The 12,449-nt window shown below is 35.7% G+C and overlaps 1 long non-coding RNA gene across 1 annotated transcript in view; it reads right to left on the bottom strand.

Moving 5' to 3' along the window:
• The window catches only part of LOC308062434, a 40,936-nt gene that overhangs the window by 16,502 nt on the left and 11,985 nt on the right, over positions 1-12,449 (bottom strand). The window contains exon 2 of the long non-coding RNA XR_013927583.1: positions 1-12,449. This exon is cut by the window's left edge and continues 16,502 nt beyond it. This is a non-coding gene — a long non-coding RNA (uncharacterized lncRNA).

The raw sequence follows: 12,449 nt of genomic DNA, 5'->3' as shown, positions 1-12,449 counted from the left end.
TCCCTTTGGTACTTCCACAGAATTCATTGAGAACCAAGCAACATCTTTGCATTGCACCGCAGGACTCTGATGAATTAAAAACAGAAGAACGAAAAAAGAAGATTCAGCAAACACACGGCCAACGAGGTGAATAGCTGGAAGTGGACGTGCAGCATGACCCCTGTAACTTAGAAGGGGTTCAGCCTCACAGGATAGAAAAGCTTCACTACTTTTTACAGAGAAATAGGATAGTGACCCCATACAAGGAGACAGTGTTTCCCTAAAGTTTTACAAAATGACATGATATACCAAAAGTTGAGGTACAAGATAACAAAATGGGCTCAATTAACATATGACCTCATCTTTTTTCAATAAGAAATTAGTCTAGTAGATGTTATTATAGTGAAGGCTCCACTGGCAAAAGGACAGACCATCTCTAGATGATGCTGAGGCTTATATTTTCAAACAAAAATGAACATGAACAGTGCATATAAGCGATTTGAGAAGCAGCTACTACTGGTTCTGCATTAGTTTACAACCTTACTGTCTCTTCTGAGAGGTAACACCGAACTGCAGTCAGCCAGTTCAATTGGTAAAATAATCCTTAAATTGGCCTAAACCCCAAAGTGTACAAAATCTGTGTTTGTTTGAAAGCACTATAGTAAGTGACATTCCAGTCTAAGATACAGGAAAATCACCCAGCTGTCCTGTCCCCATAAAGTCAACCTCTTTGTCTCCTCCCTTCCACGCCCCAATACCCCAGTCACACCACAGGAGCTCAAGAAGCTTCCATTTGTTTGCCATGCATCCAACAACACACTGCTTGGTTTGGTGTTTCTGCTGAGAAAGCAGAAGATAACCCAAGTATTGCACTGAAACAAGAACAAATATTCTTAAAAGGCGAATCTTAGCATACTGGCGTACTTGGAGATCTGATCACTCTTTTGCTGTTTAACTGGCAGAAGAACACTTGACCCATAAGAAAGTTTGTGTTGCAGATTGAGTTTGCACAAGAAAAAAGAATAAGGGCAATCAATTACAACAGCTTACATTAAAAAAAAAAAAATTAAATGCTATGGGCTTGTACTACTTCAGTTTAGATGGTCTTGCGGCACTGAGAAAAGTCTTTCATCATTGCATGACAATGAAATATATTTGAGTAGGTTTATGCAGAAATTCTCAGAACAGTTTTTGCTAGTGTTCGTAATATGGCTGGTACCAAATAACTCACCCTAGCAAAGTACTCTGTGCAATCCGGCCCATAACTTTGGTCCTCAGGATGATTTGGAAAGCACTTTAACATATCAGAACTTGTGTTATTATTGTTAGCTGCGTTTAGGACAGTGATTAAGAATGGGCAAAAGCTGAGAGCTCTATGCAGTGGCAAATGTTACACGGACATAAAGATTTCTCACTTGCAATTGTGACTGAAATGATTTGCTGGAGTCATGCTCAGTGACCATTCCAAACTGACTACATTTTTAACAGTTTAGGAATATTATAAAAATTGACAAACAGCAAACATTTTGAACATGTTGATGGTATTGTCTTTTTTTCTTTCAGGTGGACAGAACTTTATGACAGGAAACAATGATAGGCTAATGTAAACAACTTATTTTGCCTACCTTTGTATTTCAATACAGTAGTTCAATATAACCACATTTCTCCAAAGACTCGTATTCTGTTATTGAAAGGTAATGGTGGGAACCAACTTAAGAACATGTAAAATGCAAGATTTTTTAATCAATGAGAAGCTATTAATTTAACCAAGCCTTCCTGTAATAATATTGAGACAGACTGTCTGCCTGTTTTTACATTATAGCTAGCTTTGCAATCTGTACGGAATCTAATGAGGTGTGTACTTTTTGTGAATTTATTGATTGAGAGTAGTCCTTAGGAATTTAATGTTGCCAAAAACTTTGTGTCTCTCCCTAATTGTAGAGGGGTTGTTTGCTTTCTGGAACAACAAAGTTACTATTTTAGTAAGAGCTGTTGATTCTTGCCACTACACACAGAACTCATTTAGCTGGTCTTCATAGATCCCATTAAGATCAGATCTCATTAAGCTCAGACCTGATGTGACCCAATGCATCAGTGATCTGACTGACACCCATGTAAAACCACACTGATGCATCATTTGATAGGCTCATTAAAGTCATGCTGCACACGTGGGACCCAGCAGCAGCATGATCCCTCGAGTCCCCAAATAACCACAGTGATATTCTAAGCAGTTCTTGAACCTAGGTGTTTGGAGGTGACTAAAAGAATCAATACAAAAATTTAGGTTAGATAATATATATTTAAGACACAGAAACCCAACAGATCTTGCTAATCTAAGGTAAGCTTTAGTTTAAGCATCTTCATCCTACCTTCGTGATGCATCACTGCTGATTTCAGCAGAACAGTCCGCGACTGAAACCCAACATAGAACTATAGTATTTTGTTAACTGTGCTTTATCATAGCCATATTTTATTAAAAATTGCCATTAGCTTAAGGAATTTTTACATATACAGATAGAATAGAATCTGCAGCTAAATATACTCAAATCACAGAAAAATTAAGCAGCTTTTTACTGTTGATTTCCTTAACTAAGTTTTACAGTTATTTGATGTATTTTTTGTTTGCACTCACTTTTTGGTGTAGTATCTGAATGTTCTCCATTAGGGCATTAAACAATATGACTAATGTCTGAAATATGTTACATACTCTGGAAAATTTTTGCTTTGTGTATGGAAAAACAAAAAAAATATGTACTGGCATGTGGAAAAAATAGAACCAGTGATACATCCCTCACTGTTGAATAGAGCTGGCTGGAAAGCAAGTATTCTGTTTTATGAAAATGTCAAGGGTTTACAACTTGTGTTCATCCCCCATTAGAACTAAGCTTAGAAAAGAAAAGAAAAGAAAAGAAAAGAAAAGAAAAGAAAAGAAAAGAAAAGAAAAGAAAAGAAAAGAAAAGAAAAAAGAAAAGAAAAGAAAAGAAAAGAAAAGAAAAGAAAAGAAAAGAAAAGAAAAAAGAAAAGAAAAGAAAAGAAAAGAAAAGAAAAGAAAAGAAAAGAAAAAAGAAAAGAAAAGAAAAGAAAAGAAAAGAAAAGAAAAGAAAAGAAAAGAAAAGAAAAAGAAAATTCACCTTGTGGGTAAGACAGTATTGCACATTCTCTTGGAAGTGGGAGACACAGATGAAGTAATGTCTCTGCTCACTGCAGGGAGGTTGAACTAGAAGACCTTTAAATGTCCTTTCCAACCCAAACCATTCTATGAGTCTATGATTCTATGACAATTTTGAATATTAGCTACCAAAGCCACTAAATATTTTTTTTGTTGTTTTGGAGTATGTATGTGCCTTCCAATCAATTTGCTGCTTCTTAAGTTCCAGTCTGAGAAATGGGCTCTGAGAAGGCTTGGTGGGATGAGAATGACCTGTCCTGCAGCCAGTCTGCTCCATAGGAGCTCACCTCCCTTCCCACATGGCAGCAGCACAGATGAAAGTAGGAAAGGGCTCAGTCCTCAGTGTATGTTTAGAAAGGTCATGTGTTTTACAGTCTAAAGATGGATCACATGTTAAATACCTAAATATACCGATTAGTAGAGGCATCTTGTTTTGTTGGTTGTCTAGTGCCTTTCTGTAACATTTATCCTACACATCAGCTAGCTAATTGAAATACAGTATAGAAGACTACAGTCTAATGTTTAAATTTTCTGATTAAAATTATAGCTGTAAAGCAGTTCCTAGTCTTGGAACATTTTTGTTTCTCTTTGACAGAAATAAAAAAGAAAACTTTGAAATTCTAGTGAAAAACAATTTGTTCCTAAAAATATTACACTATCATACATGAAGCTAATGTTAACATGAAAATATCTGAAAGGTGAAAAGATTCTTAAGTATGGGCTTTACTTGTAATCAAAGGAAAAATTACATCAAAATCAAAGGCAGTTTTATTGACATCTTTTGGGACAGAAGTTTACATTTTGGTTTGAATGGGACAGCTTGGCTGTTTGAAGTTTATGCTTTTAAAGACTGAATAAGCAGGACCCAGGTAGATAATTGAATCTCTCTAATCACAAAGGTAAAATATTTTTTTTAAAAGTCAGAATAAGCTGATCTATATTCTGTTAGCTGTATGTATCTATACCCATTACTTGCAATCAATTTTAACTTAAAAATGGGGAAATAAATCTGTCTGCTAGTGATTTTCAGTCTGTAGTTGGTGAAATCCTGAGTTCTCTGGATGTCTTCTAAAGGTCACTATAAAGCTCTTTTGCTTGCAAAAATTAATGAAGAAAATCAAGTGTGTTGCCATACTAGGCTACAGTTCAGGATAAAACTCTTCACTTCTACTGCACAATGTATAGAAGCCTGCAAATTCATTAAGATGCAGACTTTAAATCTGCATAATCACTCTTCCAAACTAAAATGTATATATGATCTGAATCTAAGCAATTCCAAAATGAATTAAGTGAACTTCCTGTTTTTTATTGTGAACTACTATTTTCAAACACTTCTAAGAGAACATAAATACATATGTTCAGAATAATTCATTAATAAAAAATGTTTCACAAATTCAGCATAGTGCAAAGATCTTTACTGTATCCCTTTAGTTAAAGTGAAAACAAAACCAAAAGTACAAGACTTCAGTAATCATAATAGAAAAAAATACTACATAAGAACACAGAAAACATAACCTAAGGTAGTGTTTCATAGGGAAAGGAGACCTGAGGTGACTGGATATGGATATGTACCCACTAGCTAACAGTGTATGACAAATGAAACATATTTAAGTAGCCTAATTTTCTTTCTGATTTAATAGGATCCAATAAATGGAAACTGTATGGCCAGAATAATGAAAAGAGCACAAAATTTATCTCATTCTGTTGCGTCCTCTCTGTGTTCTTTTGTCCTTTGATTGCACTGGTGGATAATATTATTTTGTTCCCAAGGAAATATGTCCCTTTGATTAGGTTGCAGATATTCTCTCATTTGTCACTGTTCTATCAAGCTATGCCATGTAACAGCAGGAACCCTTGATTATTTAATTGCTTGTAAGAACTCATTAAATCTTACTATCAATCATTGGACATATGGCAAATATCACCCAATGGCATGAGAGGTTTTAACAGTGATCTGTCACTGGGGCATACCCTTTCTTTAGTAGCACAGGCCCTTTGTTTAGTTCTCTGATCATAATAATTTTTAATTAATATTGATTTGCAAAAGAGTGTTCATGCAGTGGCCTTAATCTATGGGTACAAGGATAACCTTCTAACAGGAACATTCGTAATTCCATATAAATATCCAGAAAACCCATCTAAAAGAGTTTAACCTTTGTACAGTGTTTTGTAGATGGTGTTAGTCTGATGATAATCTAATTTAGTCTTTAAAGTGGATATGTCTCATTAGGAAAAACTTATAATTGGAAGTCATACAATAGGCTTTGCATCAACACCTTGATGGGATCCTATGAAGTATCTGTGACGATATGAAGGAAAAAGACATTTCTCCAAATACAGAATAGTGGCTGTAGCTAATAGAGGTAGCTACTTATGCAGCTATTTATTTAGTCTATAACAAAAAGCACATCAAAGAACTGGGAAGAAATCACACCGAATATTGTTTAATTTCGTCACAGATCCTTAAGGTTTAGAGATTATATAAACATAGGTGAATGGACTTAAAATCATGAAAAAAATCTGACTACTGCAAAAACCCGACTCTGGGTATGTAGAGTCTAATGAGCAAAATTTAGACTCTGCATTCTTTGCAATCAGAACTTTAGCTATAGCTGCTTTTACCTGAAGAGGTTCAAAATGAGCAATGTTCAAAAGACAAACTTTCAAAGGTGGAAGTTTTCAGCAGCTGGCAACTGAAGTACTCCATATTTGCAATTATAAAAGCCAGAACTGCATTTGAGCCTCTTCTCATGGTGACAACTCTTTTACTCTACTGGACTCATAACCTTTTACTATACTTCATTCACTAATATTACTTGGAAGTTGCAGGAAGCAAAAAAATCCAACACAACCACAAAACATTTATTTGATTAATTTATTCAACAAAATACTTGCCTCCATCTTTCTTATTGTTGACATACTGTTACTTGGACTGGAAACCATGGGGTATAAGCTATTACTTTGTAATAACTTTGTCTAAAATCCTTTTTTGTTTGACAGTTGTGTGTGGAAAACTTAAGAATAATTGATAAACGGAAAAAAAGTAGAAACTGGACAAACTCCTTCTCTGACTTAGGCTTCCATTCATATATGCTGCTTATGACATATTATGCTTTTTATTTGATCTATGGCTCTGGATCTCTTTAAAATGACATAGAGGTTTTACCATAGCAACACTTCAGGTTTGAGAATCATGGGTTAAAATCTAAAATGATATTTGTAGGTTCTTGGAACTAATTTTTGGATATGGATGACAGCTGGTGTCAATTTGGTTTGTGGTTTGGGTTCAGTGGGTGAGCTCTACAAAAGAAGTGGAGATTTGAATATCTATAAATAGTAAAGAGCCACAGACATTTTGCTTTAAAACAGAGTGGAAGTGAAGTTGTGAGAAGTAAGAAAGAGCAGCAGAACCTAATTACCTGAGATATGTATCTGCTTTTAGCTATGGAAATGATGAAGAAAAGGAAAAGGGATTTTGTGGTTTGTTTGGGGATTTTGCTTGGTTGTTTTTTTGTGGGTTTTTTTGGTGGGTTTTGGGGTTGGTTTTTTTGGTTGGTTGGTGTTTTTTAGTTTTGGATTTGATTTGGTTTGTTGGTTTTTGTTTGTTTGTTTGGGTTTTTTTTGGTTTTTTTTTTTTTTTTCTTTTTTTTGGTCAGGGTGTGTGTGTGTGTATTTCAGGCTACCTTTTCTTGATTTATGAACTACTGTCTCTAAATGTTTCTGTGTATTCAACCCTGTCCTGTTAACAGCAGCATTGTGCCAGACACGTATCTATCATTTGTCTCACAGTATGCTGTTTAAGGATTATCATTTAAGTATTTAATACTTTCTTATTTTCAAGTCTTTGTTGATTTCTTTAGTGCCAATTACGCCCTGTTGGAACTGCCAATGACACACAGTGATTCACAAGGTAGATTTAATAAACAAGCTTATATCACTGACAAATATTTCATCAAGATGTGAGAAATCATAAGTTTTGGAATAAAATCCAGAAACTTTACATTTCCATGAGGACTTATGTTAAGATTCCCACATTTTCAAACAATTATATTGATTTAAAAATATATAATACATATTTTTAATCCTAATTTCTTAATGTCTGATTCTCTTTCAAAGAAAATTCATCTATGTCTAAATGACTGCATGCATATGTACAGTCTGAGGACAGATTATCCAGGTGTTTTTTATTCTCTGTTAAACTAATTCATTCTTATGGAGACAGAGCTCAGTCCCATAACAAGGGGAAGAGCCTTCATGACAGATATGCAGCTGGATTTTATACGTGCTTAACATCATTACAGCAGTACAAGGGATGTAAAAGAGTCATTCTCCTTTCCCAGAAAATGCCATAAGACTGCCTTAAGATTCCTCTAAGCAGTGCTACCTATGAAAATCTGTCCCAATGAGCAAACTAGATATCATGGCTCATGAGAGAGCTGTTTGAGAAATGTTTCAACAAATATATTCAATTTAATTATTATTTTGTTTTATAGTTCACATAAATACCTTGACAAAATGTTACCAGTAGATAAACAACAAATTGTAGTGGTTTTATAAGCATTTCATTATTAATTCTGGTCCTGATTTTTCCCAGTTTTCCATGTTTCAACATTGTTGAAGTATTTATTGTGCTTTTTACTTTCCTTTTGCAGAAGTTTAATAACTGTCTAATGTAAGATCGTAAACAAATTCAGGTATTCTATTTGAAATTCTGAGCATAGACTATTTGGCATTTTTTTCTCAGAATTCAGAGGAACTAAGAATTTCCACTGTGTTCCCCAAACCTATGCCTTTATGTCTTTGCTACATTTTCTACAGGACTGTTTTAGCTAACTGCATATTCTGAATGTCAAAGACCAGCAAATGAAATACTGTCTGATACTATAATATTATCATAGAAACAGTCATGAATGAACTTTGGTTTAAGTAAAAAAAACACCCCCCCCAAAAAAAAAAACCACAAAAAAACAAAACAGCACTGCAGGTCTCAGGACTGCACTTGCCATCTCAAAATATTTGCTCACTATCCCTCTACAAAATTATTCCATTTATTGTGTAGACATGGGTCCACCTAGTTTACTTCTGTGTAAGACAGTGAAAATATCTCCTTTGCCAATGAATTTGAGATTATACAAGCAAAGTACTCCATTAACCATTCAGAGCAACTGGAAATACCTTGCTTTCCCAATAAAATGTTTTAACTGAAGGACTTCACAGACAGTCTATTAACAAGAACTACAGCACATTACAGTAACTTCATTATTTCCAAGGTAGGCTTGGTCCAGGCATGTCATCTCCGGGGCAATGAATGATACTTTAGGGTAACAGACAATGCTATTATTTTTCTCCATAGTGATATTTTGGTGTAAGTGGACCAAAGACACTGGTGAGATTATGCCACAAAGTACAGAAAGTCTTCCAGGAAGTAAATGAATAAGCTTTGCTATGTTTGTGTAGAATAAAACCCATTAAAACCCATTAAAGGAACCCAAACTGTAGACAGAAGGTAAAGGAGGATTGATTTGTTGTAGCCGTAAAGGCAATAGAATGTCCATTTATTAATTAAAAGTACATTTTATGTATTCTGATGTGATAAATAGTTTGACTGTTTAGGTTAATTCCCTTAGAAATGCACCTAAGGCTATTAACACTGATAAATTATGCACTACTACTTTTTAAATTTCTGATAGACAGTCTTCACAAGTATGCTCCACTTCATTTTCAGTTTTAAGCAGCAGTTTTGTGTAATCATATTCGACATTTAACTATTGCCACTAAAAGCTTCTTAGCCAGAAAAAAGCCAGGCTTTCACAGTTTTAACTCGGCTCTTTTGCCTTCTTTTCCCATCAAATACACATGCATATGAGAAATAGTTTCCTGCTTTGAAGGCCTCAGCTGAAAGAAATAACATGCTCTTAACTATATACTCCTTTGACTTTATGCTCCCTTTAATTTCAGAGTGCTAAACCAAGTAACCCCTGCATAAAAAAAATTAAAATATGACAATGACATTTTTAGATATGAATAAATACAGAGAGAATACTGAATGTGTATGTGCATAAATAAATCTATATATTCACACTCACCAAAGTCCTGGGAAAAGGTATTAATCTCTGTTTCTTCTAGTACAGTATTAACTAAATCAGCTACAGGTGAAAACCACAAAATAATTTTCATGGAAGTCCTGTGTCTTTCAATATATAATGCATTGGTATCCATATTTTGTACATATGTATATAAATACAGTGTCTGTATTCTGATACAGGCACATATTCTGAGTACTTTGCACTGAGCTTATTTCTGAAAATCAGGCATCTAATACCAAGCTAAAAGTTTCAACTTAATATGTATGTCATTTTCTGTAAATGTGAATATGTGATCATATGTATATGTGAGTGAGTGCATATGCTTCTGTATGTATGTGTGTTCTGAAAAATAGGGGGTGTTGTCACTCTCTAATGGTGGTGATGGAGGGGAACAACTTTCTTTCTCCCACTATAAATTTTAAAGGCATTTAAAGGGTTCATTGTTTCAAATCAAAGAGCTATTCATAATAAGTTCCAATAAAATGCAATCCATCACAATTTTACATGAGCAGAAGCTTTCAGCTTGTGCATATTTTGTCAGGAAGGCAATTTAAAGCTTATAAACACAAATCACATCTTTTGGTTTTAACCACAAAACATTTACACAGTACTGACCTGCCACCTATAGTGTCTCAATAAACAGCCAAGAGGTAGAGCACTCCACCTGCAATAGCAAGCAAGACCATGAAGCAAGGACCTAGAGACAGCATTTTCTTTCAGGGCAGACACATTGTTGAGGCATCAATTCATGAATTCTCAGAAGATTTGGAGAGAAAAGGATGTTTGTCTCCTTGTGCTTATATCCCTTATCGAAGTGTTTAGTTGATATAATAATTGAAACCGTTATTTGCATCACAGATATATCTGAAACAGGGTTCTATATCCAGGAAGAAGGTCTCTAGGACCATTTATTTACCCCCTTCCCCCTCCCCCCCCCCTCCCCCACCCCCCCCATGTATTCTCTAATGATGCTTGTGAACTAATACCTACATTGACCAGATGCACAATTGCTATAATACCATAGCATCTCTGATCACTAGCTGATTTGGCTTAGTCTGTAAAAAACCCTCAGGCATAAAGGTGAATTACTCTTAGGAAAAAAAAAAAAAAAAAAAGCCAAGAAATATTATTCATTCCATTTTACTGGAGGAGAATTGAAGCACAGAGATGCTCTGTTGTTTGCCCAAGGTTACAATGGTTTAAGTGACTTATTGAAAAGAGTCTGAATCAACCATTTCTGTGGGCTAGTCTGTTTTTTTTTTTTTCTTCCCCCCCCCCTTAGTATTTTCTGTTCTGGGAATCTTGAAAGAACAGTGACGATTTGTCTTGCTAGGGAACTGGTAGTCGTAGACTCATGAATCACAGGATAATCTTAGCTGGACTGGACCACAGCAGACTATCTGGTTCAAAATCCAAGGCTAGCTCAGAAATAAGATCAGGCTGATTAGGGCATAGTCCAGTCCAATTTCGAAACCCTTGTGGAAAGTCCACCACCTTTCTGACAGCCTGTTCAGCACTTAACCACTGTCATTGTGAACAATTTTTTCCTTAAATCCACTTGCTAAGTCTCATGCTGTAACTTTTTATCACTGCCCTTTACATTTCATTGTGAACCTTTGAGGAAAGACTGCCTCTATCTCTCTCTAACCACCTGTTACACCTTTTAGCCCTCTTTTCACCTGGCTAAATAAATACATTCCTTCAGTATGTTGTGTGCTCCAGGCCCTGCCTGTCTCAGTAGCCCTTCTCTGGCTTTGCTCCACTTTGTTGGTACCTCTCTTGTAGAGGGGAGCCCAGCGCTGACTGTGGCACTCCAGACGAGTGCACACACCAGTTCTCAGAGGGGACAAACACTTTAGGTGACCTTCTGGCTGTACCCTTGCTAATGCAGCCCAATATGGATTTTTTTTACCTTTTGTTATGCACACTGTTGACTCATGTTCAACTTGCTGTCCACCTGGATCCCGTTGTCCTTCTCTGCAGAGCTAGCTGCTTTCCAGCCAGTTGGCTCCCAACTTGCATAGGTGCAAAAAACAGCTCTTCCTCCAAAAATAACGTAACTAAGGGCTATCGGAGATGCAGTTACTCATGTTTTAGGAGAAAGAAGCTATTCAATACCATCTCAACAGGGCACTTCAGTCTGTCAATTGCTAAATATCCTGTATTTCCATTAAGATTAAGGGAACTTCCAGGTCTAAACCTCTTTAGATCTTGAAAAGAAATAACAGGAAAAGATTTCTAAAAAATAAAGTCACTGTGCAACAGAAAAGTGAGGAACTTGCTAGTCATTGTAATGTAAGTGATGTATTCTTTAGCAGCGACATTTATTCCAAACAATCACAAATCAGCAAATTGTTTTTAAAATGACACATTTACTGTTATCATGTCCCTGAGATTTATAACTCCCTCACTGGATCTCTGGATCTTTACCCCTCACCTACGATTAAATTTTATCCTCCCCCTCCCCTTTTCTTTTTGGTCATTTCGGATCCATGTACTTTTGGCATTCTCAAATGGTTGCATATTGATTCTGGAACTGTTAGCTGTTACTGGCTTGTTTGCACAATTGAATGGTGGTCCCAAATGAATATTCTGTGTTATAAAATGCTTTCCAGCATATTAAGGAGCCAACCAAAAATGAAAGGGAATGGTTACTCTAAAATATTTTTCTCATTTAATATTAGCAAATTGTTTCAAAAAATTCACATCTTCTTTTCTGTGAACAAAGTGTCTACAAAAATCAGTCTGGTGCCAGTTGGAGTGTTTTTAAAGCACATACAACTCTAACCTTTCATAATCTAATTTACATTTTAAAATGATTGTGGTTCTAATTCAATTCGTGCTGATCCTGCCATGGAAATGTGGGAGGACAATGTTTAAAATAATAATTCTTTCCTCTTTCAGACAGCCAAGCATAGAAGAGAAGAGTTCAGAGTATGGTTGGAAAAGAAAGAAAACAGGCCTGGGTTCACTCATTTTTTTGCTAAAGTAGAGCCACATACAGAATCGGTATATTCACAGTAGACATTTTGGAACAAGCACAGATGGCCTGATAAATAAAGGAAAGAAACTAGTGAGAGAAAATCAAGCTACTTCCACTGTGTAGAACATAGCTGCAGAGGGAGGAGGTGAAGAGTCAGAGATGTTACCGCTGGAACAGAGACTTGTTGCCATGGGAGCAGGGATAAGGATAGTTGGTACCGTGGAGGCAGTGC

The sequence above is a fragment of the Falco punctatus genome (assembly GCF_963210335.1).
Source record: "Falco punctatus genome assembly, chromosome: 4".
Lineage (NCBI taxonomy): Eukaryota > Metazoa > Chordata > Aves > Falconiformes > Falconidae > Falco > Falco punctatus.
Note: the sequence above shows the minus strand (reverse complement) of the source record. Positions and strands in the feature narration are given on the sequence as shown.